The 26,302-nt window shown below is 45.5% G+C and overlaps 1 long non-coding RNA gene across 1 annotated transcript; it reads left to right on the top strand.

Annotated features, from left to right (window-relative positions):
- The first annotated feature begins 1,588 nt into the window (after positions 1–1,588).
- Positions 1,589–13,494, top strand: LOC142072357 (uncharacterized). Its single transcript, XR_012668754.1, has 2 exons — positions 1,589–2,112; positions 12,535–13,494. It is a non-coding gene; the product is annotated as an uncharacterized LOC142072357 (long non-coding RNA).
- The last annotated feature ends 12,808 nt before the right edge of the window (positions 13,495–26,302 follow it).

Genomic DNA, 26,302 nt, shown 5'->3' with positions numbered 1-26,302 from the left:
AGTCTGCAGCATCCTCCCAGTTCAGGAGCTTGCAGGAGCTGTCTAGCTCCTCTGCCAGCTGGGCCCCAACTGAGTTCTCCTGCCCACCTTTTGTACTTCCTGTCCCACCCACTGACTTCCAGCAGGAGGGTTGAGCATGGTGTGGCTCTGCCCACCTGGGTTCAGTGAGGGGCCCCTCCCCCTCCACATCTGTGAGCAGCCAATCTGCCTCACTACACCAACTGTCTCATTCATTATATTTTTTGGGGGGTAGGGGGAAGCCAAGTTAACATCAGAGATAATGGGAATAGCCTAATGCCAGATTCCAGGAGATAAGACTGGCTATTGAGGCTCCCTTCACTCAATAAAAATATAAATGCACTATCTGGTGAGTTGTCTATAATAAAACCCTTCATGTAACACAGACAAAAAGTGAATACCCATATCTTGCACCCTGCCTAACTAACCAGTCATATCTTTGTTCTCTGTTAATCCAAACGATACCAAGCTATTTATATATCATTAGAGCTGAAAGGACGGAAACAAATAAAAACCATTATTTAAAATGAGAAACAGCTGCCTCTAGGTTGTATCAGAGATTTTCATTATAGTCCCCAGTTCTGATGAAGCATGACTTAAAAGTGGTTCATCTAAAGGCGTGCTGGAAATTCCTGATTTTATTGCCAAATTACAGGAACACTTAGTCACATCTCAATTTTTTTTTTTAAAAAGAAACATTTCATGGGAAAATTAAAACACACATAGATGCAAATATTTTTGGAGGAAGGGGATGCTTCATGAACGTATCAAATAAACAGGCAGCAAGGTATGCTGTAGAAGTGGTGCAACCTGGTTAAAAAAATAAAGATAGTTAAGGAATTAAGAATACTTTGTACTTATATAGCACCTTTCATCACAGCATCTCAGTCTTCTTCAGACTGATGCATTACACTTGCACTACCTCTGCAAGAAATGAAACTGTTGAAAGAAAGGCATGATTTGTTTTAATTTTTGTATTCAGATAGTATATACTATATATATATATCTGACAGTCTGATCACTGGATTAGTAAATACATCTAGAGCCATATTTTGCGAACTTTACTATTACAAGTAATCCCATTATCTGTCTGAATCAGGGGAGCAGGATTTGGTCTGTGATCTGAACATCATTTTATCACATTGTTTTTTAACCTAATCTTGAATGTTGGGTTACTTTACATTTAACTGAGCTATAACCTTGTGATATGCAAGCATAACTGTGTTGAAAATATATTGCATTTAATCATATTGTACTAGCTGTCTATCTTAAGGTACATCTACATGCCACTCTTCTTTCGGTGGCATGTAGAGCAAGTACATGCATTGCCCCGGCTCCTCCAAGCATTGGTATAAATAGCAGTGTAGCCAGTGAGGCACGCAGCTTTGGCAAGTAGAGTAAAGACACTTTGTTGGTATGTGAATACATACCCTACATGTCTCTCTACTTGCCCAAGCCTTGCCTCCCCATCCAAACTGCTAAATTTAGCAGTGTAATGTCCTGCTACCTCCCCTTCCCCCGTGCTGGAGGCTTTCCCCTCTGCAGGAAAAGACTCTGACAGCACGGAAAGATTCCAGCAGCAGGGAGACATCAGGGAAAGGACCTCACTGCTGGTGCCTTTCCACATGGTATGGAAAGACTCTGGCAACAGAGGAAGGCTCTGCCTGCTCCCTGTTGCTGGACCTTTTCCCTACAGCAAGGAAAGATGCTGGTAGTAGGGAAAGGCTCCGGCAATATGGAGCTGCTGAAGCTTTTCTCCACCACCACTCTACGGCAGGACACTTTCACTGCAACGTGTATACGCATCACAGTATGGACGCAGCAGGCTTTTCACTGTGACATGTAGCTCCACATGTTCTACATGCCACAGCCAGTAGTGTGTAGTGTAGACATAGCCTTAGGGCTTGTCTACATTACCCGCTGGATCAACGGGCAGCGATCGATCCAGCGGGGGTCGATTTATCAAGTCTAGATGCGATAAATTGACCGCCGAGCACTCTCTCGTCAACTCTGGTACTCCACCAGAGCGAGACAGGGAAGCAGAATCGACGGGGGGCGCGTCAGCCATCGACTTACCACAGTGAAGACAACGCGGTAAGTAGATCTAAGTATGTTGACTTCAGCTACGTTATTCATGTAGCTGAAGTTGCTTAACTTACATCAATCCCTCCCCCCACAGTGTAGACAAGAGCTCAGTTACTTATATGGCTCCCATTACCACAGTATCTGTGTACCTCACAATTTAATATATTTATACTAACAAAACTCCTATGAGGTAGAGAAGTGCTAGTACCCCCACATTACAGACAGGGAGAAGATACTCAGAGAGGTTCTAACTCCTGGACCAACCGTCCTCTCTGCTATGATCTCAGCTTGATTAATACCATATTACATATTTCCTAATTTGAGGTCCTATCCTGCTGCTAGGATATTTTACAATTGATTTCAATGGGGGAAATATTGTATCCTATCATAGCTACCTGGTTTGGTAGTTGAGTATGCGCACTCACACATACTTTATTTATTATATATATATATAATATGTATGAATTTAAAAAATTAAAAGAAAGTTCAGTTTTGATACTTTCATACTGTTTTTCAACATTTCTTAACTTTCACTTAAAGTTCCCTTCTGGTAAAAATTGAAAACATACAGTTCCTTTAAAAGCTGTCTTGTTTTTAGTAAATAGTGATTATGAGAAATTTCTCTTCTCTCTCGTATACCTAGAGTCTGCATTATAGTCAGCAAATTTAGAATTGGAATTCTCATCAGGCATCTGATCCTGTATGTAGGTTCAAGAAGAGACTATGTCAATGTTTGCTGAGTTCTTACCTTAATATTTATTCCAGCTAACCTTGAAAAAAGGGACACAAAATAATCAAGCCAAGTTATGTCATTTATATTCTCCCTGCTTTATTTTACAGTCAAGTAGATCCATACAATGAAGCATAAATGGTTTATTATAGTCTTAATTGCCACTGTCAGGACCTGATAAAAAAGGGAAAGGTTTGTATGTATATTTTCTGTGCTGTATCTCTCAGCATCTGGAACACAGATTAAAATATCATAAAATAATGGTTATCAAGGCTTAGTTACTTCTGAGGCAACATATTCAATGCACAGGGCTGATTCTAGGGACATGAGAGCAGGGCAGTCTCTTCCAGGGAGTGCTGGACTGCTGGGTCACTTGGCTTTGGGGGGTGGGGAGAGGGCTTGGTCAGAGGAAGATGGTGACTGGAAACATCTTCCAACCTGGCCAGCAAAACAGCTAGGCCACCCCCAGATACTTATATAACACACTACAAGGAACAATATAATTCTTTAAAGGTAGAAAGTGATAATCCCTATTCTTATCTTTGTGTGTGTACCATTTCCTCTGAGACAGATTCATTCCTGTACTGACACAAGTAGCAGACTCAGGAAAAAGGGGTAGCAGCTTGCAGGGGCACTATTTAGCAGTGACAGGGGGCACCTTCCCCCCCCCCAAGTTATGTATCACAGCGGAGCAGGGTTGCCATTTCAGATTTTGGTAGGGGTACCCCACTGCCCTCCCCAGCACAGCATGTTGAGCTCACGCGGGCAGACTCTGTACCCCTTCTCCAGAAAGCAGCACCAGCAAGAGCTGTGCTTAATGGCGGGGGAGCCGATCACAATGCTGCAGATGCCGGATGGTGTCTGATGTGAAGGGTAGAAGGAGCTACATGCAGCTACTGGAAGTAGAAGACCGGCCGCACTGTGTGCCTGGGGGGGCAGAGAAGTAGTGCAGAGGGCTAGGGCCACGAGGGAGTGCCAGGGTTAGGGAAGAAGGCGCACAGGAGAGGTTGGTGAGAAAGGGTGCAGGAGGGGAGTGCAGGGGTGAGCAGAGAAGGTGACACAGAAGGCGTTAGGGGATACATGAGCGTCAGCATAAGCACTAGGAGGATAAGGGGTGCACAAGTGGGGCCATGTGATGAAGCATACATGAAACGTGCTAAGCTATACGGATCTGTGCCATAAGGGACTGTTTGGGCGATTAGTTCAGAATGAAGCTGTTGCATTCTCCAGACCCACTGTCTGGCCATGCAACACTTGCTCTGCTCATGCTCCCTAACCTCTGTGCAGGGCTGAGGCCTGGCAGAGCAGTGCCACCAGCCTGGGGCCTGGCCCTTCCCAGCGCTGGGGGAGAGAGGGCACCTGGGGTTAAGGCTCTCATTAACATTGCTAATCACCAGTTGTACCCATTAGAGGGTGTTTGCAATTTACACCAACTCCTCCCCGGCCAAGGTTTCTCTGAGCACAAGCCAGCAGGCTGAACTGCACAACCATGGCTCTTGGGAAGCCTGGCTGAACATTGCACTGATACACACCCACAGGGCACTGCTCAGACCACTCACAGGGTCAGTGCTGTCGTGGGGCCTTTGCCACACACAGGGCTGACCTCTGCCCTTGCTTTGAGCCTGAAACAACTGCATGGCAGGAGTAAGGAGGAAAGGCCTCCTAGAACTGGGGAGTCCCAGGCTGGAATTCCAGCTGAGGGGTCTGGAGACTCAAGTTTTCCACAGCTGCTGATGAAATCACTCACACATGGATTTCAAATTATAGGGGCCAGCTTTTACTTGACCTTGTTCTATTCTGTAACAACTTTTTCACTGCACTGAACAGCTCACTGGGCACTTGGGTGGCAAAGGAGTAACTCAAGGAGGTATGACAGGTTTCAGAGTAACAGCCATGTTAGTCTGTATTCGCAAAAAGAAAAGGAGTACTTGTGGCACCTTAGAGACTAACCAATTTATTTGAGCATGAGCTTTCGTGAGCTACAGCTCACTTCATCGGATGCATACCGTGGAAACTGCAGCAGACATTATATACACACAGAGATCATGAAACAATACCTCCTCCCACCCCACTGTCCTGCTGGTAATAGCTTATCTAAAGTGATCATCAAGTTGGGCCATTTCCAGCACAAATCCAGGTTTTCTCACCCTCCGCCCCCCCCACACACAAACTCACTCTCCTGCTGGTAATAGCCCATCCAAAGTGACAACTCTCTTCACAATGTGTATGATAATCAAGGTGGGCCATTTCCTGCACAAATCCAGGTTCTCTCACCCCCTCACCCCCCTCCAAAAACCACACACACAAACTCACTCTCCTGCTGGTAATAGCTTATCCAAAGTGACCACTCTCCCTACAATGTGCATGGTAATCAAGGTGGGCCATTTCCAGCACGAATCCAGGCTCTCTCACCCCCCCCCCCTTTCCCGGGGACACACACACACAAACTCACACTCCTGCTGGCAATAGCTCATCCAAACTGACCACTCTCCAAGTTTAAATCCAAGTTTAACCAGAACGTCGGGGGGGGGGGGGGGGAGGAAAAAACAAGGGGAAATAGGCTACCTTGCATAATGACTTAGCCACTCCCAGTCTCTATTTAAGCCTAAATTAATAGTATCCAATTTGCAAATGAATTCCAATTCAGCAGTTTCTTGCTGGAGTCTGGATTTGAAGTTTTTTTGTTTTAAGATAGCGACCTTCATGTCTGTGATTGCGTGACCAGAGAGATTGAAGTGCTCTCCGACTGGTTTATGAATGTTATAATTCTTGACATCTGATTTGTGTCCATTTATTCTTTTACGTAGAGACTGTCCAGTTTGACCAATGTACATGGCAGAGGGGCATTGCTGGCACATGATGGCATATATCACCTTGGTGGATGTGCAGGTGAACGAGCCATGGGGTGGGAGGAGGTATTGTTTCATGATCTCTGTGTGTATATAAAGTCTGCTGCAGTTTCCACGGTATGCATCCGATGAAGTGAGCTGTAGCTCACGAAAGCTCGTGCTCAAATAAATTGGTTAGTCTCTAAGGTGCCACAAGTCCTCCTTTTCTTCAAGGAGGTATTGCTCTGTTGTGACAGTGCCGTAGTCAGTTGGAACTGCCACATGCCACTATGCTGCACACAACAGCTTTGGAGAGCTTCATAGCACTGGCTGGGGCAGATCCCCCAACACCTGCACCAAAGCACAGGGCTCCGATGCCTGAGCTAGCGGAGAATCTCTGCTATCTGTTAGCAGTGTAGGGCCCATGACAACCAGGGGAACCCCGGGAAGCACAGGATACACATACACACCAGCCTGTTCATTACACACTTGCCTAGATAGACAAAGCTTGCCCTCAGAACCAGCTGTTCAGTTCTTACTTCTGACATCAGCATAAGAAATCTCTGTACACCAAGTGTTTCTGTAACCCACACACCTCCTGGGTGCGGTGTTCTGTCCCCTCTAGTGGCACCAAGACCACTTAGTGAGAAAAGGTAAAATGAGTCTGCTCTACAGCCTTAGTTAAGAGCCAGTTGGCTTTCAGCTCATGCAGTAGAGGCTCATGCACTAAGCTCCAGAGGCCCCAGCTTCGATCCTACCTGCCGACGACTGGGGTCCGTCAGCATTACTCTTCCACCCTGTAATTTCCAGTCTTTGCTTAGGCTTGTCTGAGATGGGATCTTGGGACCAGTCATTTCCAAATCCAGAATTCTCCCCTGAGAGCAACAGGTCCCTCTGGGACTGCAGCATCCCCTCCTCATATGGAGACTTTATCCTGGCCATGGGGATTTAAATGGACTCCTCTCATTCCCAAAGCACAGGCTCCTCCCCAACACCAACTGTGCTGAACGAGCGTCTTAATGGTTTAATGGCAAGATGCAGCCAAACAGTTCTGACTCCACATCAAGGCTTGAGATTGGGAATATTTTTCTGTATTATCGCCTGATTGTTCTAAATTTACATATAAATTTAAAATACGGCTTTAATTCGTGTTTGTATATTTTTTTTTCTTTCTTTATACAGGAATTAGATATAGTGCTCTGGTCAACTAATTCCTAAGTTACCTGCAAAAAAAAACCTTGAGTTCTGAGCCAAAGTAGCCCCTGGAATCAGGATTAAAGTTGCCCCTCCCCTTTCAAAATCTGAAATGGCGCTCCTGGCAGCTTGCGCCTTTCCTATATAGGGCTTGAAAGAGCTGGTGCAAGGTGACCCTAACTTGGGCCCCTCTTTCAAAAGCCTCTCTGGAGTCCACTTGAGCAGCTATGTTATCTTCCTTCCCCTGATGCTTCCCCTCCCTCTTCTGGCCTGTCTGTGCTCCCTCTCCCATTCCAGAACGTCTCCTGTGCTAGTGGCTCCTACATAGGTGGTGGAGAGTTGACTCTGCTCCTACTATAGGAGCATTCTGAGACAGGAGTATTCCTGGAGGGCCTTGCATCTGTTTTATGGCTCCTTTGTGCTAGCCTACCTGCCGCAGAGGGTCCATAGCAAAATGCTGAATCTGGCCCGTCAAATATACAGCCTCTCACCGCTAAACACATTCGGAACTAAAGATCAAACATTTAAAACTCATAATCTAGTTGATTTTCAAAATGTAAAGTCTCATAAGCTCTATATATACACTTTTTAAAAAAAGAATCATGGTGCACAAGTATATTCAATATTTTCTTCTGGTTCCAGAATATGTCTGCAGTTGAGAGGAAAGGAGAACTCATGTACCAGACAATATCGTGACACAGCAATATACAAATGAGCAAGTCTTCATTAGAACCATCAGAAACATACCTCACAAATTCTAGAAACTGTGAGAACCAGTTGAAAACAAGAAGGGCAATTCTGAAGTGGATCCAGAAATGAATGAAGAAAAGGAGTACTTGTGGCACCTCAGAGACTAACCAATTTATTTGAGCATAAGCTTTCGTGAGCTACAGCTCACTTCATCGGATGCATACTGTGGAAAGTGTAGAAGATCTTTTTATACACACAAAGCATGAAAAAATACCTCCCCCCACCCCACTCTCCTGCTGGTAATAGCTTATCTAAAGTGATCACTCTCCTTACAATGTGTATGATAAACAAGGTGGGCCATTTCCAGCACAAATCCAGGGTTTAACAAGAACGTCGGGCAGGGGGGAGTGGGGGGTAGGAAAAAAAAAGGGGAAATAGGTTACCTTGCATAATGACTTAGCCACTCCCAGTCTCTATTCAAGCCTAAGTTAATTGTATCCAATTTGCAAATGAATTCCAATTCAGCAGTCTCTCGCTGGAGTCTGGATTTGAAGTTTTTTTGTGGTAATATCTCAACTCTCATGTCTGTAATCACGTGACCAGAGAGATTGAAGTGTTCTCCGACTGGTTTATGAATGTTATAATTCTTGACATCTGATTTGTGTCCATTTATTCTTTTACGTAGAGACTGTCCAGTTTGACCAATGTACATGGCAGAGGGGCATTGCTGGCACATGATGGCGTATATCATATTGGTGGATGTGCAGGTGAACGAGCCTCTGATAGTGTGGCTGATGTTATTAAGCCCTGTGATGGTGTCCCCTGAATAGATATGTGGGCACAGTTGGCAACGGACTTTGTTGCAAGGATAGGTTTCTGGGTTAGCAGCTCTGTTGTGTGGTATGTGGTTGCTGGTGAGTATTTGCTTCAGGTTGGGGGGCTGTCTGTAGGCAAGGACTGGCCTGTCTCCCAAGATTTGTGAGAGTGTTGGGTCATCCTTCAGGATAGGTTGTAGATCCTTAATAATGCGTTGGAGGGGTTTTAGTTGGGGGCTGAAGGTGACGGCTAGTGGCGTTCTGTTATTTTCTTTGTTAGGCCTGTCCTGTAGTAGGTGACTTCTGGGAACTCTTCTGGCTCTATCAGTCTGTTTCTTCACTTCCACAGGTGGGTATTGTAGTTGTAAGAATGCTTGATAGAGATCTTGTAGGTGTTTGTCTCTGTCTGAGGGGTTGGAGCAAATGCGGTTGTATCGCAGAGCTTGGCTGTAGACAATGGATCATGTGGTGTAGTCAGAAACGAATGGAGGAGACAGCACACTGGGGAAGAGACAGCCTGCACCATTCAGCCTGCACATGCTAGGGCCTACGCAGCTGGCATTAGGAGGGGCACTGAGAAAAACAATACTCAAGATGAAGGCATATGCGAGATTTGCAGCAAAAATTTGATCATTTTCAGGGGGTAAGGAGCCCCAGGAAGTCCCCGTTTCTTCCAAAAATGAAATAAACTCTACCTTCTCCTATGAAGGCCTAGGGGGAGTCATCTAGGGCTGCCTCACAGGAGAAGCAGGGGGAAGGCACCATGAAGGGTGCGTTAGAGGTGTCAAAAGATACGTCCATTTGAGTATTATCAGGGTAGAAGTGGTAAGGTAGTAGAGAAAAATGTTAGCCCTCTATTCTTTATTATTTTTTCTTTAGTCAATTTATTTCAGTCTTTTATATAAACTACCATGTCTACCCTGATGATTTTCAGCGCTTAGAGACTCCATGGTATTGGTGCAAAAGAGCACCAGAAGAAAACACTATTAGTAAGGCCCTACTTGAATTGCAGGATGATTATCAAATAATTGCAGCTGAGTTGCAGACAAGACATGGAAAATCACAAAAAAGTAATAACGGAACTTTATTAATTGCAGTAATTTGGAAAAGCCAGAGCTATTAGTTTAAGAAAAGTTTGATGGAACAATATAAACACAAGTATTATGTCATGCCTGCTAATTTTTTTTATAACCAGTCATTTTGCTTCACCTATATTGTAATAATTAATGTGCGGGGCTGACAGCAGAAGCCCCAGCCGCCAGCCACCCCAGGCTGACAGCAGGAGCCCCATGGCAGGGCTCCCACTCTCAGCCCCAGGCGGCTGACAGCTGGGGCTCCTGCTGTCAGCCCCCAGCTGACAAAATTGCAGTGGTAGCCTAATATTGCAGGATCTGCAATTTCCGCAATATCACAAATTCAGTAGGGCCTTAACTATTAGATATTTCTGAGTGGAAAAGTGGCACAGGGGGAACCACAGATTCCTGTATAGATATGGAGATGATCCTGAAGGATGAAGCGTGCCACAGAATCAAAGGCAACTATGTCAAAGAGATAAAAAGGGGTGGGGAAAGAAGTGGCCATCATCAAAAAGGGGGAGATTATTACATACATAGAAGTGAGATGGCCATGCTATTGACCAATAGCTACACTGATTGAAATTTTCTATTGAAAGCACTCACCGCTCTGCACAATTGTGTGAGAAATGACTAAAGAGATGGGGGAAGGCAACCTCTACAAGCAATTTACTAAGAAGGGGAAGGTTAGATATGGTCTGGTAGTATGAAAGAGAATCAAGGGTCAAGGGTAGCTTATAAAGAAAAGAGTGGACAGTACTAGATTTTAGAGAGTTGTAGAAGGTATCAGAGGTCAAGGAATTTAATATAATGGTGGTAACATAATGAAAAAAGGTGCAGAAATAGGACCTTGACAGCAGCAAATGGCTTTTATTGAACTCACATTCCATAACTTATTGGTTCCCTTCAGCATTCAGATAACTAGTGCTTGCAAAAGAAAATTAGGAATTGCTAGTATTCTTCATCCAGGTTTTCTATTTCATAGACCTCTGTTACACACTGTAAGGGCATAGCACAAAAAATGCCATTCATCATTGAAGAGGGTAGGCCATTTCTGACACTTTTCCATTATTGTGAGATAATACAAAAGAGTTCTCAAGATAACACTGAATTTGTTACTTATAATGAAAGAAATGCTTCTTCTTACCTGTTAGCATGGTGAAATTTTACACTGGGGAAAATGCAATCACATCAGAGAGGAAAACTACTGAGTTTCACCATACTGCATGATATACATTAATAGTAAGACGGGTTTCAGAGTAGCAGCCGTGTTAGTCTGTATCCACAAAAAGAAAAGGAGTACTTGTGGCACCTTAGAGACTAACAAATTTATTTGAGCATAAGCTTTCGTGAGCCATGTAAGGCATCATATGAAAACCAGTAACACACTGGTCATCAGTATTATGCTGTGGTGTATAAAGAATTACAGATGTATGCTGGAAATATGTACTGCTTGCAAAACACCTTTTAAGAGCATAAGCCCAACCTGTCCTAGATAAAGGCATGTTGTTTTGCCTGTTTTCCTGTGTCTCCAGTGTAAATTGAGCCAGGTAATAACTCAGCGGACAATGACAAGTACATCTGCATAGAATCAAGCTGAATGAGCAGGAAGGAAGACTACTTAATGATCATGTTGGGGGATAAAGCCTACACCCCCCAGGAAGATTTCCTGGCTCTTGAAACAGAGACAACAGATATTGGGAAATATAAGCAGAAACAGAAAGCCATTTAGGCATCCAATACCTAGGAAACAAAGGAAGAGGAGTGGATTTTCTTGGCCTGAAAACCAAGAATAGTGGAATTGAGTATAGGTGAGAAACCTGCTTAGACAAAGATTGTAACTTGTTGAAATTAAGTTTTAGCCACTAGGAAGTGTGTTTTATTCTGTTTTACTTGTAGCTGTATCTATCCCCTATTCTTACTTATCACTTTGTTCTTTGCTAAAAAATTACTCTTGTTTTGTTTTGTTTTATTACAAAACCATCTCAGTGCTGTGTATTAAACTGAAAGAGGAAGTCCTCAGTTAAACTAAGGCTGCTCTGTATCTTTGGAGGTAACAAATTTAACAACCTCTGTGAGCATCCAGTGAGAGGGACTGGACACTGCAGGAGAGACAGTTTGGGGAAGATTCAGAATTGGAAGGGCTATTGGTTTCACCCTGCAAGGAATAACCAGGCTGGTGGAAGTCCAGGTGGGGCCACTGTGTGCAGGCCGCCGATGTCAGGGCTCTGGGCCAAAGCTGCACAGCACAGAAGCACCCAAGGTTACAAGGCAGGTGGTAACAGAAATCCTTATTGATCTGGATGGACCCCAAAGGGGCACACTGCCATCTGCTTTTCATTCCCATGCTAGGCTAGACAGAGGGAGGAGGAGTATGTGGAACACTTTGTTTATGTCTTTTATCCTCCTGAGAGATCTTGATGAAACTTTCGTGGGGATACCTTGCAATCCTCTTCAGAAGGCTTCTCGGGATGATGTCCTTATTTCTTCCTCCATGATAGGACACTTTCCCAGGCCGCTCTGCTGTGCATCCAGCTGTCACCATGGCAGCAAACAGGCTAGCGGCATATGGGCCCAGATGGCTTCAGGACACCAGTAGCAGCTGGGTTCTCTGTCCCTTTGTGACCCTCAGGAGTAAGATATCAGCCAAAATCACCACCACCTGTGGAAAATGTTGCCAATATTCACTTCCATTGCTCTGTACTCATATCCATGGAATAGAGGCCAGAATTTTATAGCTTCATGCAACAGAAAATCTTCTCCCTCCCTCCCACCTCCTCACTTCCTGGCAATACTCACCATGGTTTGAGCTGGAGTACGGTTGCCAATTTTGGTTGGACATATTCCTGGAGGTTGGATCACATGACATAATCTTTCATTAAAGATTAATATTTAATTCCTGGAGCCTGCGGGACAATCCTGGAGAGTTGGCAACCCTAAGCTGGAGAGCAGTGCTGTGCTGAGGCACTCCAAAGCCGAAGTGTCAATAAACATTTCTTATTAAAAGTATTCATGGGAATATGGGAAAGAAGTTTTGAAACTTATCTTTGCCCTTTCATTGTGACTGTAAATCTAATGGGGCATACGTCTGTTTTTATCAGCAGCTTCTAGCACGATGGCTTTGAGGGGAGACTCCTCAACCCTGCAGAATGTCTTAGCCTGATGAGGACAAGGAAGAGGACTAGGGAGGACGTGTTCTGTGAAATCCTACAAGACAGTGCAGCATCACATCACGAACAAAGAGCCAATATGATTAAGAGCATGGAGAAAAACAGAGAGCACAAGCAGAGGGCCTGGGAGTTCCAGCAGGATAAGGAGTGGGAAATGGCTGCACTGCATTGTAAACTGGGGTTCAGACTCAGGGTTGAGCCCAACCCCCCTACTGTCCACACACAAATCTATGACTTGGGTCAATAGCACTCAGGACCCAAGTCTTCTGCCCTAGCTGGGTTTTAGGTCCCCAAATTGTGGGACACGCCCCCCTTGGGGGGGGGCACAGAAGAACATTCAAGGGGAGTGGCTGGGGCCCAGGCCAGCCCCTACGGGGGGGCAGGGAGGGAGTGCCACCCAGTTCCACTCCTGGCCCTGGGTTGCTAGCCCCAGCTGCCAGCCCCACACCTGGGGCTCTGCTCCCAGCCCTAGCTGCCAGCCCCGCACTGAGGGGCGCTCAAACAATTTGTATAGCGGGGGTGCTGAGAGCCATTGAACCAAACAGTAAACACTGTTTATCATGGAAACCACTTCAAACTAGGTGGGTGCAGCAACATCTCCAGCACTCCTAGTTCCAGCACCTATGTCGATGCCTGGGGCCCCAGCTGCTGGCCTTGGCCCCCAGCCAAGGCTCTGCTCCCTGCCCTGCCCCCAGCTGTGGGGGCAACAAAACTACATTTTGTTTACACCAATGGACATAAATGTTTACTTCCTTTTCAAAAGGAATTTTAAAAGTTTTAACCTGTTAAATTATGTTAGAAGTTTGTATGACATTGTACGTGTTTGTTGGCACTTTGATTTTGTGCACAGAATTTTTGAACTCAATAAAGGTCTACATTTGGAGAATTAAAGTATCTTGATTAGTTCACAATAAATGCTACAGAATGCACAGCGGCCGTCAAGAAATCGAACAGTACTTATAAATGCACACCAAGCACCACCCAATTCATAGCAGTAGGCAAATGCCCCAAGCCGAGCAGTATTTATAATTTGCAGGAAGCACAACAGGATACCAGCAGCCAAACCTAAAACACACACAATGTAAATTACACAAGACAGACACTATCCCAAGACAGAACACAACTATGGCTGATTGTGAAAATAAGCTTTTAACGCCTCCCTCAAAAGCATAGCTCCACATTGGGTTTGTGTAATAGCTCTGCTGTCTTGCTGTTCAAAGCCAGCAGACAGCCACCCCACCTCAGCCCTCCTTACTGATGGCAGCTATTCCCCTTTTGCCTCTAATCTAATGAGTGAACAACCCAGCAACCCTTAAATCTACCACAAGCGCATTGCACAATCATTCTGCACCTACTGAACCTGTAGATGAATATTTCTTTGGCACTGTCAGGATAGCCAGTGTACCAGCTTCATGAACCAAGGGAGCAAGGGGTAGGCTGGGTACCCCAGAATCATTACTGGCATTTCCACATCACCAATGGTAATCTGCCAGTTGGGAGGGAATATCCCTGATTGCCGCTTTCTGAACGGTCCTGTGTTCTTACAGATGCATGCATCATGCAGCTTCCCTGACCAACCCACACTGATATCAATGAAACATTCCTGGTGATCGCTAGTGTTTGTATAACCAGAGCAAAGTAACCCTTGACACTGATGCACTCAGTAGCAGGGTGGGCTGGTGCCAAGATAACATTATGCATGCTATGTATTTCTCCACTGCAGTTCAGGAGCCCCATTGCTGCAAATGTCTTGCATGTTGCCTAGAGTCACAGTCCTGCAGTAGCAGGAGATGATTAATGCCCCATACACTTTCACGACAACAGCCATCATGTAGAGTTTCCAACTCCAAAATGATTTCCCACTGACTAGTAGCAATCCAGCATTGCAAGCTTTCAGAGCTTGATTGCCACTTGCTTCTCCACTGTCAATCCAGGTCTGTTATTGGTATCCCTCCAACAGAGGGATGGGGTGAGCTCTGCACAGAGATCCAGGAACATGACCTTTCACTTCTGAAAGTTCTGACGCTACTGCTCGTTGTCCCAGACCCGCATTACGATGTGATCCCACCTGTCAATGCTCATTTCTCGGGCCCAGAAGCAGCATGCCACTGTCTCCACTTGCTCCGTGAACATCACCAGCAATCTGGAATTTTTTTCCTCTATGTCCACCAAAAAACTCTCCTCAAATATATCTTCATCTTCCTCATTGTGTTTTCAGTTGTGGAATTTCCTGAAATCTGAAAGTACAGGAAAATCATACATCCTGCATTTGCAATATTCCTAGGGAATAGTGCTGAGCTCTGTGGGCTCCCAGAAATCCCTGGGCAAATCATTACTGCCCCACAAAACACTACAAAAATGTCCCCAAAGGAACTTCCTGGGACACTGGATTGCCTGCCCAGCACAATGCACTTTACATTGACACACGTACTCATGGTGAGTACATGCAGAGCTGACACAAGCAAACAGGTATGCATGCACACAAGCGACATACAAGCTTTGGCAGCTGTACAACAATGTAACTTGCATCAACTGAAGTTTGTAGTATAGACATGGCCTAAAAGTATGGCAGACTCAAATGAGCTTAACAGAAAGTCAGTGGGAATCAGCAAGTTTTTCTAGTTAATTTTTGTTCAGAGATGCTTGTGCTGATGCTGTTGGATGTCTGGTCTAAGGTACAATTCACTTTATGAATCAGTACAAAAATAGTAAAACACTAGCTGATGCTAGGGCTAACTGGTGAGTAGGAAGGTCTGACATGGCTTCCTCTCCCAGACAATTCCAAGAAGTCACGTTTTGTTTCATTTTCTCTCCCCCCCCCCCCGCCCATTTTATTTTCAAAGTGAAAGTAGGCAGTCTAGAGACAAGATGTACGCAGCCTCTGTAACAGCACTTGCCAGCTCTATGCCCTTCCCCTGTTTTATTTAAAGTTACCTGCTTTTTTGTGGCCTGTTTGTATCAACAATTGTGCTGCACTGAGAGGGAATTGGAGGGATCCAAAATGGAGATTGTTTGATTTATAGGGTAATCCTCTCCCATAGCAGGGATTATACAAGTGGGGAGGGAGAAAGGCCCATTTTACACAGAACCTTGGAAAGGAGACAGAGAGACAAGGTAAAGTACTTGTTTTCCTTGAGCTAATTGACGTTATTTCGGGGGTGCATGTTCTTTCACTTTAACCACATTTTGTAATAAAGTCACCCAAACACAGAATCTTACACTGAACAGGGTTTTTATTTACCTCCCTGCACTTCCCAGTCCATAAAGCACTGTGACAGTTACTGCTGGAGAAGCAGATGGCATCATTCAAAGCACCCATTGCTCTACAAAAGACTCTGGTCTGGAGAGCCATTGGTGGAAGTCTGCTCTGAGGGATGCTGTGAGGCATGTGCTAAGCAGAGTCCCTTCCGTGAAAAGCTCTCCTTTCTAGATTTTTCAGTGACAAACTTGGTCAAAACCAGGTTCAAGCTGATGAAAAGGTTCTAAGACAGTATGAGCAGAATTGGGATAATACAATCATAACCTCTTTTCCAATAAAGAGGTATGTTAAACTACTGTAGTCACCTCACATCCCCAAGAACAGGTATCTGTGAAAGTATTTCAGGGAGCGGGGAGACAATATAATTGTTGCTTTTTAATCAACATTGAATTCTAATTGACTCTCTTATTTAAAAAAAAAATAAAGAAATAGAAAGTTCTGGGAACTGAAGTGAAACTTTGAAAATGAATAGTATTGATAATATAAGAAAACTCAAAGTGCCCTCTTCTGGAAGCTGTCACTAACAGCAAGTTAATTTGAAATATTTGTTAAAACCACAGCATTTCTTGTTTGTGATTACGATGTACATTTTTTCTGACACTATACATTATTTCTGTTCTCAGATTATCGCATAATAGTTTGACATATTAATCTGTATATTTAAAATATTATTTAACAGAGGGAAATTCTTATGCATGGCCTTTATGTTACAGAAATGTCCCTTCTTTGAAGGAACCCTTCACAGAACTGATACTATGAATATCATCTGAAAACCTCAGAGCAAGTATTTGAAACTGTAAATAATATTGCACTTGTATAGAATAAGTATTTGGCTTAGACTAAAATTATTGATTTGAAATTAATTCTATTGAACACTATGTTAATAGGGGAACATTATTCTTTTATTTTTGCCCCAATTGTTTAAATTTACTTTTGATATTTTTCCATCCTATGATAAAAATATTATATTTAATGTCATTAGCTTGCAAGCACACTGAAATGAGTTTTCATAGTGTCACCACTTCTCATTTTGTATTATTCTTGATGTTCCTTTTTATAAATCCATTTGAGGATTTGTCAGCTGAGAGCAAAAAATTGAGTGGGTGAATTTTCATTTCTTTAAAAAAAAAAAAAAAAAGCCAACCCAGCCTTGTTGTTGGTTTAGTTTCCCATATAAAACATTAATTCATTGTTCAATCCTTTCTAAGTACTTTCATCAGGATAACCCATGTTATATGTTTCCTTTTGTTTAATTACATACTTTGTTTCTATAGCAACTAGAAAGCATATAATCAGTTTCAATTCCTGAGTCTTTACACAGTGATTTTGCTTTCAACATACAGTAGTAAAAAAAAAAATCCTTCTTTACAACTCTAGACACTATCTGCTCTTTCTGAATATCCTTTAATTAACATGCAATAGGATTAAATCCAAAAGTAGTTCTATTGCAACTACAAGAAACCGAACAATATAACTAATATTATACTGAAATAGAAAATTCAAAAACTATTGCTAACTAACTCCTGCATGAATTTACTGCCACCTTCAGGCTTTCATCAAAATGCATCTCTGGTATAGCTTTCATGTGTCTTCTGGTCAAATTATTTGCTTGAGGCAGATTTAACTTTTCCAAGCATCACTGACTGTTTTGGATTTAATTTCCTTAGGGGAAGTTCTAAATGAACCATCAGAGTTTTTTTGGTTTCAGAAAAAGTATGTAGCCTGGTTAATTTACACACAGTATGAAGAGAAATTCCATATCTCCTTCATAAACTTGCTTTTTCACTAGGTCTTCCTCTTTTTCTGTCATTTGCCACTGAGCAATTGGAAAAATAAAGGCAGTTAGATTGTTTGAAGATTTTCCCATTGCACTGCTCTGTTGGACAAGAACACAAAATCCAGTACAGCTAGCCAAATGTTAATGCTAAATATTGGGCACTTCCTCTGTTTTCTCTTCTGTTCAGAAAAACAAAACAAAACATTATCTGTAGAAATATAGAGAAGGTTCTTAAAGTATATCCAGATTCAGACTAAGAAAGTTAGTTCTTGTAGCATGAGTAATGTCTGTAATTTAAAGTCTGTAACCTCTGCTATAGCATTATTCCACAATACCTCGAGTCCTTAGAGATATTTAGTTTTAAAATAGGAAATCTCTTAAACTCAATAAAGAACAAGTTTTACAAAACAAGGGTGTTTAAGAGCAGAATTGGAACAGTACAACCTTCATTAAACTGTCTAAGCTGGTGTCCTTGAGATTATATATATATACACACACACACACACACAAAACTACATTACAAGAACAATATTAATGTTGCAAAATCTAATACTTAAAAGTTAGGAAATTCCAGAATTAAGGTGTCCTTGGCCCCTTGTGCATGTGCATTATGAAACAGTCTTTAATACCTGATCTTATACTACTTTTTCCATAGGACTCCTGCCTCATTCAGTGCACAGGATGGATGGTGCTCAGTGAATGAGCAGATATTCAGCATTTTCTTTTATCCTCATTGTTCAGTGTGTGACCTCATGCATTGTTTACTGCATACTATTGACACCCAGTCCTGAAGACAGAATTATTAATTCCCTTATGGGCTTTTCTATGGTGTTTACCACTGTAGTATCAGAGTACTTCACAAACATTAATAAATTTACCTACTTAAAATCTATTTTTCCACACGACCCCTCAGAAAAAAATCCCCTGCCTTATTCAGTGCACAGGATGGATCTGTGCTGGGGATGAATCAAGGCTGTGTAGTAAAGGGGGCTATTCTCTGTAAGACTCCTGCCTCATTTGTTGCAGAAGTTGGCAGTTGTGCAGTAAATGTGAAGGAGGCAGGGAATTGATTGCAGGAAGAGAAAGGAGGGTCTCATTGTTAAGGGAAGACAATTGACTGTTGGAGATCTGGATTCTATCCCTGCCTGTTCTTGTGTGACGACAAGTCACTTTAACCAATCGGTCCAATCACACTATTTAAGCCAGAGGAGGCCCAGGAAGTTGTCTGAGCAACTAGGTGATTTCCTGTTGTGGCTCTGTTGGTCCCTGCCTGCTTCTTGCACCTAAGCCTGTTCCTGCTCTACTCCTGCCTCACCTCTGTCTTCACTCCTGTTCCCAATGTGCTCCTGCTCCAGGCTTGGTCCTTGCCTCTTCTCTGGTTCCTGCCCTTATGCCTAGTCCTGGCATGACCCTTGGCTTTGGCATCTGATCTTGGCTCTGACCCTCAGCTTCAATTCCTGGCTTGACCCCTGGCTCTGGGAATTGGCAGTTAACTCTGGTGCTGACCCTTGGCATTGTTCCCCAACCTAGATGCCGACTCTACCCCCTAGACCTGACTCCTGCTCTGACCACTAGGCCATACTGTCCATAGCAGATAATAGGAGTCTCTTAACTAGAGAGGTACTGTTGCTCCTCTTCCTTAAATAAAGCTTAGAGGCTTTACTATAGCCATTTACTACCTTTAGGAGACTGTAGATCTCTTTTCCTGGGTTATTCAGTTATCACCTGTTCTTAAAACATAATAATCCAATTGAGTGTAAATACGCTGACTCATCTCTTGCCTTCCTGAAGTAAGGGCATGATCAAAAGCATGTTGAAGTCAATAGAAAGACCCTCATTGACTTCAGTGGGCTTTGAATCGGGATCAGCAATCTTTAAATACATACAGCAGTAACAGAGTCTTGTCACCCTGACTCATGTTGAGTATTATATTCTGCCTATAGTCCTGTGTAATAAGGCTACCCATTATAAGGTTGGCAGAATCAGATCCTAACTGGATAAATCCAATTGGAATAAAAAACAGGGATTTTATTCTCAGGACATTTCCCTGATTTTATTCTCAGGACATCATCACTTGCATTTAGAAGTTTCAGTTACATACTTTTCCATGCTGCTTTCTCCACCACAACTTCCTGTCATCATAATAATACCTAGCCCATATATATAGCACTTTTCATCCACAGATATTAAAGCAATTTACCAAGGAGGTTTAAGTATTATTATCCCTGTTTTACTGATGGGGAAACTGAGGCACACAGCTGTAGTAACTAGCCTGGGGTCACCCAGCAAGCAGTAGCTGACCCAGAAATAGAACTCTGATTCCCAATCCAATGCTCTATCTATTAGGTAACACTGCCTCCCTGTCATATAACCCTAGGGAAGTTTTCCTGCAAAATTTATCTGCCTGCTAACATCAGTTTCCACAGCCAGAGGGTGACTTGTGGGTGGGGTACAAAGAGTCAAGTGACCCTCCGGCAGCTGTCCCGGGTGGGGCAGGGCCAGAGCTGGATGGGAAGAGGCAAGGCCAGAACCTCTCCTCTTCCAGCCACGCTGCCTTGGAGGCTGCCCAGTGCAGCGTAGCGGCTGACTGGGAGAGTGCCTGGCTGCAGCAGCAGTGGGCTGCCCCCCGCCCAGACTCAGCTTCTGGGGCTCAGTGGCTGAGCAAGCTGGAGACCCTCCACACCTCTGGCATGCTCAGAATTGGCCACTGTCCCCAGAAGCTGAGCCCGCTGCTGACACAGCCAGGTGCTCTCCCAGGCAGCTGCTGTGCTGCACTGGGCAGCATCCAGAAGTGGCTCCAGAGCCTGGCTGCCAGGAAGAGCAGCTGAACATGCCGGGGGAGCCACCGCAGAGGGAGGACAAAGCCCCCCAGGTAACATGGGATGGGGTGGGGACAGGGAGAGCTTGGGGGACCTGGGCTGGGAGGAGACACATGGGGAGGTCACATGTCCTCCCCTTTACCTGGTTCCCCCTTTGTGTCCCTCTCACGAGACACCTACTAGTGTGTAGACAAGTAAGACTACACTTGTCTACACACTACAGTTTTGCTGACAACAGCCAGCTTTCATGGACAAAACAGTGGAAGCGTACACACTGAAATGCTCCTCCCGCCGCTGTAACTCCCCTGCTACGCCGACATACCACCACCACCTGAGTGAGCAGCATAGGGATTTTTGCGATGTAGTTAGAGTGACACAGCATCAGTGTAGACAGTGTGCTTGGTTATGCGACCCTAACTGGCCACCAGGCGATGTCCCCCATGTCCATCCTGACTGCTCTGGTCAGCAGTTTGAATCCCACTGCCCTGAAGGTATACAGGTATGTGTTCCTCCCACTTCTAAAGGCCCAGAAATTTTTAAAATTTCTCTTCCTGGTTACTCAGCATGGACAGTTAACACAGCATCCTCCCAGCTGACCATGCCGGCTTTATGCAAGAGATGCGCTCCCTCGTGGAGCGCACTGGAGTTGTTGGATCTGATGGCAGTGGCACCAGAACAGGGGGTGGTCAGAGCCCTCCCACTTTTTGAAAGTGGACAGGCCTGGCCATTTTTCAGGAGGGGCCCTGACCCCAACCCTCCTCTTCTCCCCCCCCCCCCCCCGGGCAAGGTCCAGCTCTCACCGACCAGACCAGCAGCTGGAGCTCAGCCAGGAAGCCCGGGCAGCTGTGGGGCACCGCATCACAGACCCTCCACCCGCCCAGGGTGGTGGTGGGGTGGATCAAGAGCAGCCCCTCGCCCATGTCCCTGCCTTGCGGACCCCCTGTCTAGGGCAGGAGGGTCCATGGTTCCCCACAGCTCCTTGTGTGCTGTGCGCGGCTCTTACCTGGACCCAGGCTATGGTAAAGTCACCTGGCCAGCTGCACCATGGACCCTCCATCTGCCGTGGGCAGGGGGCCCATGGGGTGAAGACACAGTCCAGGGGCTGTTCTCAACCCCCTCATCCTGGGCAGGTGGAAGGGCCGTGGTACAGCTTCCCACAGCTGCCCACGCAGCTCTTACCATGACTGGGCTGCCGCCTCCCAGACAGAGCCAGGTTCAGGTAAGAGCCACACGGGGGCAGCTGTAGGGAGGTGAAGAGTCCATGGCTCCTAGCCCACTCTGGCTTCTGGCTTGGCCACAGGCAGGGCTTTGGGCAGAAGAGGAAGGGCAGGGGTCCCTGCCCCCCTCACTTTGGGGCAGACTCTGCCACCCTTTGATGGGTCTATGGGGAGAGAAGACTGTGCAGTCTCAGCTTCGCCCCAGCCATAGGAATTTCGATACCTACAGGCTGATTGCTGGTAGCATACAGGAGAAGGAGCACAAAAGGAACACACAGCAATGTCATGCTAAAATCAAGGAGCTGAAACAGGCATACCAGAAGGCAAGGGAGGCCAACTGTCGCTTTGGTGCGGCACCAAAGACATGCCACTGCTACAACAAGCTGCACACCATCCTCAGCAGCAACCCCACCTCCATCGCCAAGAGCCTTGTGGATACTTCAGGGGGACTGCAGGCAGCAGCCAGCAGACCTAACCCTGCGAAGGAAGTGGTGGATGAGGCAGTAGAACTGAAGGAGGATGTGGAGCACGTGGAGGGTCGTCCGGTGGCGTGGCGAGGCGAGTCAGAACCTCTTTGTGACTCTGGAGGGGTCTAGACAGTCCTGGCACTAGTACACATGAGGCAGGAGTGGGGAGCTCTGGTAAATGCTCATTGGGGAAAGTGCTCATTTTGCTTTGATTCTGCATGGTGCTCTCATTTACTTTGAGATGTGGTATAGGAGGAATAAGGAACAGAAATTAACTGAGCTTTTGCATCTATGCAGTGGGGGCCCCGTGGAAAAGTTGGTTCGTGTACACTAGGATGGCCCAGGAATCCTCCATAGTGATCTCTAGGAAACTTTCCTGTAGGTATTCTGCAATCCTCTACCAAAGGTTCCTTAGCAGAGCTACCTTGTTTCTCCACCAGTTGTAGGCAACTTTGCTGTGCCACCCAGCAATTATTTCTGCAGGGACCAGAGCAGAACACAGGCGAGCAGCATACGGAGCTGCTCTGAAGCCACACGCATGCAGAAGAGGTATCCTTGCATCCTGGGTTACCCTTAGGAGTGAAATATTGGGTTTGATTACCTTAGTATGTGGAAAAGGGTACCAATGTTCAGAATAGTCTCCCTAGGTGCTTGTACTAACCCCCTTTGCAAACCAGCCAGACCCTTTGTCCCTTCTTACCAATTCCCCCTTACCCATCCCTCCCCCGCAGCAAATGCACCATATTTGGGACTCACACCCACCTGTGTGCTACCCAAAAAAGGTGTGTGTGTGTGTGTGTGTGTAAATTGTATGATTTACGGCTGTGAGCACACTCACAGTACTGTCTCTATTCATTGCTTCTTTGGCTTCTGCAGATGTGCCCCTGCAGACCCACTTCCCCACACTGGTGAACACCTCCGTATGATAAGGCAGCGAACCTGGAGGAGTAAGAAGCATATGTTTCATGAAATGCTGCAGTCAACAGATACAGCACATAGCAAAATAAGAGTGTGGAGGGAGACAATAAAAAAAACTCAGGCTGGATAGTCTGGAAAAGAAAGGAACAGATGATTAAACTACTGGAGGACAGAGATGCTCAAGTCCCTCATCATGCTGCAGTCAGAGAACATCCGAGCATGAGTCCCCCTGCAGCCAATACAGAAGTCCATTCTATGCCCTCCCCAAACTCCCCAACCACATTCCGTGCATGTTTCCAGTCCCTCACAGTACCCCTTGCACTCCACCCAGTGGGACTGGTTTCACAGTGAAATTTGGAGTTACACTCAGCTGTGAGAGCTGTAACCAAAAGGCCATTCCTCATTTCCATGTCCCCGGTTTGATTAAAAAAATGTGTTTTTTCCAGTATTAAACTTTATTCTTTGATACAAATTGACTCTTAAATGTTTGCACCAACTAACATGTGTCTGACACAAATAAACAGTGGCTATAGGCAGGAACATTTGCTCACTACAATTAAAGTTCAGGAAGCAAGCACTACAGGGGTTATTCAAAACAGCAAGTAAACATTGCCTGGCCAAATGCTTAGACACATTACTGGGAATCACTGTCAAAATGCTCCTTCAAAGCCTCCTTGATTTGAATAGCCTCCTGCTGTGCCCCTCTAATTGCTCTGGTATCTGGCTGCTCAAAATCAGCAGTCAGCCAATCAACCTCAGCGCTCCAACCCTGGAGAAACTTTTCCCCCTTCGCTTCACAAATATTACGCGAAGTACAACAGGCCACAATGACCATGCGAATATTTTCCTCATTGAGGTCTAACCAGCCAAAGAGGCAGCACCAGCATCCTTTTCATTGGCCAAAGGCACATTAAACAATTATTCTGCGCCTGCTAAGCTTCTTGTTGAAGCACTCCTTGCTGCTATCTAGGTTCCCAGTGTAAGACTTCATGAGCAAGGGTAGGCTGGGTCTCCAAGGATCACTATGGGCATTTGCACATCCCCCATGGGAATCTTCTGGTCTGGAAGGAAAGTCCCAGTGTGCAGCTTTCTATACAGTCCAGTGTTCCAAAAGATGCATGCATCATATACCTTCCCTGACCACCCTGCATTGACATCAGTGAAACATCCACTGTGATCCACCAGTGTCTGCAAGCCCTTTTGGTTGAGGTACTCCATCACAAAGTGGTCAGGCCAAAATAGGGATATTTGTTCCATCTATCCCGCTCCCGCAGTTAGGGAATCCCATTGCCTCAAAGCCACCAATTATTTCCTGCACATTACCAACAGTCACAGTCCTTTGTAGCAGCAGGCAATTACTGGCCCAGCACACATACATGACTGCAACCCCCACAGTGGACTTTCCAACTCCAAACTGATTAGTGACTGACTGACAGCAATCTGGAGTTGCCAGCTTCCACGCAGCAATGGTGTAACAGGGTGCACTCACCTCTCGTGAGTGCCCCTTTGTCTGAGTGTGCATGCCTGCATTCTCTCTGATTGTCTGTGCTCTAGGATAGAGCAGTGTCCCAGGGCTCCCTCCCTGATGTAATGTCTTTGTTCTCTTGGGGCTTCCTGGCTACTGTTCTTCAACTGGGCCACCATAGTTCAGTTCCCCCGCTGGAATGCCTCAATATCTGGGCCACTTTCCTATAGTGGCTCATGGGGCTGGGGGGAAAGGGACCCAGGCTCACCCACAACTCTGGATCCCACCCCAGGTACCCTGTAGATAACAGCTGTATGCTGTGTACCTTTAACTATGTCATACAACTTCACTAATTCTCTGGATCACTTCCCATAGCCCTGCATTGTCTTCACCCTTACCTAAGGGCCTTATCCTAATAGAGTTCCAGCAACCAGCTCAAGGCTCCTTCTCACTCTCCCCAGCGGCTGGGCTGGGCACTCCATCAGACAGCCACACTCCTACAACCCCAACAAGGAACTGAACTCCCTCTGGCCCTGCAGCTCTTCTTATACTAGGCTGCTGGGCTCTGATTGGCTGTGTCCCACACAGCCACTCTAGGCAGCTTGGAGGACCCTCTCCACTGCCCTTTTTGGAGCATGGTGTGGCAGGGCCATGAAGTCTCCAGCAGGGGGCCTAGCAGGGTCTGGTATAGCCAGTCACAGACAGCTACTTGCTTTTCAACAGTAAGGGCAACTCTCATTCTGGTGTCCTTGTGCTGCAGTGCTGGGACGAACTCTGCACACAGGTCTAGAAAGGTGGATTTGCTCATCCAAAAGTTCTGCAGCCATTGCTCGTCATCTCATACATGCATCACAATGCAATCCTACCATTCAGTGCTTGTTTCCTGAGCCCAGTGCCGATGGTCCGCCATGTGCAGCTGTTCTGTGAATGCCAGCAGCAATCTTGAATTATTTGTTTCCATGGCAGACAGAAGGGCAGGCATCACCGATTCATTTTCTGTTTCGCAGCCCATGAAATACTGCAGGACCGGGCATGTTGTGTTCATAACTCTCATCACCAGACTGGTCAGCAATTCAGGATCCATGGTGTCAGGCAGAGATGGTGGGCACAGTTTACAAGGACTGTTGAAAAATGGTGCAAAATGAAGTTGGAAGCCTATGGAATGATGGCACGGAAATAACTGCATCATGGAATGGCGAGCACACCCCCATGATGCACTGCTATCCATTCCCAGAGCTCCCAGCAGCAGAGGCTGCCAGAGGGTGGCGAGTTGCACAGTGGGATAGCTACCCATGATGCAATGTTCTCTGTCAGTGCAAGAGCAATGACTGTGGACGTGCTCCGCTGACACAAGGAACATTGTGTGGACGTACACAACCAATGTAATTAAAGCAGCTTATGATCATTGATGTAACTTGTTGGCTTAACTCTGTAGTGTAGATAAAGCATAAATGTGCTATTTTAGATACACTGAGTGGCCAAAAGACTGCTTCTTTCTGATCTCAGGCACTAAAGTTCCTTGAGGACTAGATATCCAGCCTTTGATGTGCAGGCATCCTTGCCTTCTGTCAGCCCTCAGATTGGCCTCTATTGGTATGTCTACACTGCAACTAAAAATCTGTGGCTGTTACGTAGCAACTGACTGGGGTTTGGGCTAAGGGGATGTTTAATTGAGGTGTAGAGATTCAGGCCGAATGGGACAGGTGAGGTGGGATGGTCCCAGAGCTTGGGCTACAGCACAAGTCTGAATATCTATATCCTAATTACACAGGCCCTT

The sequence above is a fragment of the Caretta caretta genome, chromosome 6 (assembly GCF_965140235.1).
Source record: "Caretta caretta isolate rCarCar2 chromosome 6, rCarCar1.hap1, whole genome shotgun sequence".
NCBI classification, from domain to species: domain Eukaryota; kingdom Metazoa; phylum Chordata; order Testudines; family Cheloniidae; genus Caretta; species Caretta caretta.
This window is presented reverse-complemented; position numbering and strand designations above follow the sequence as displayed.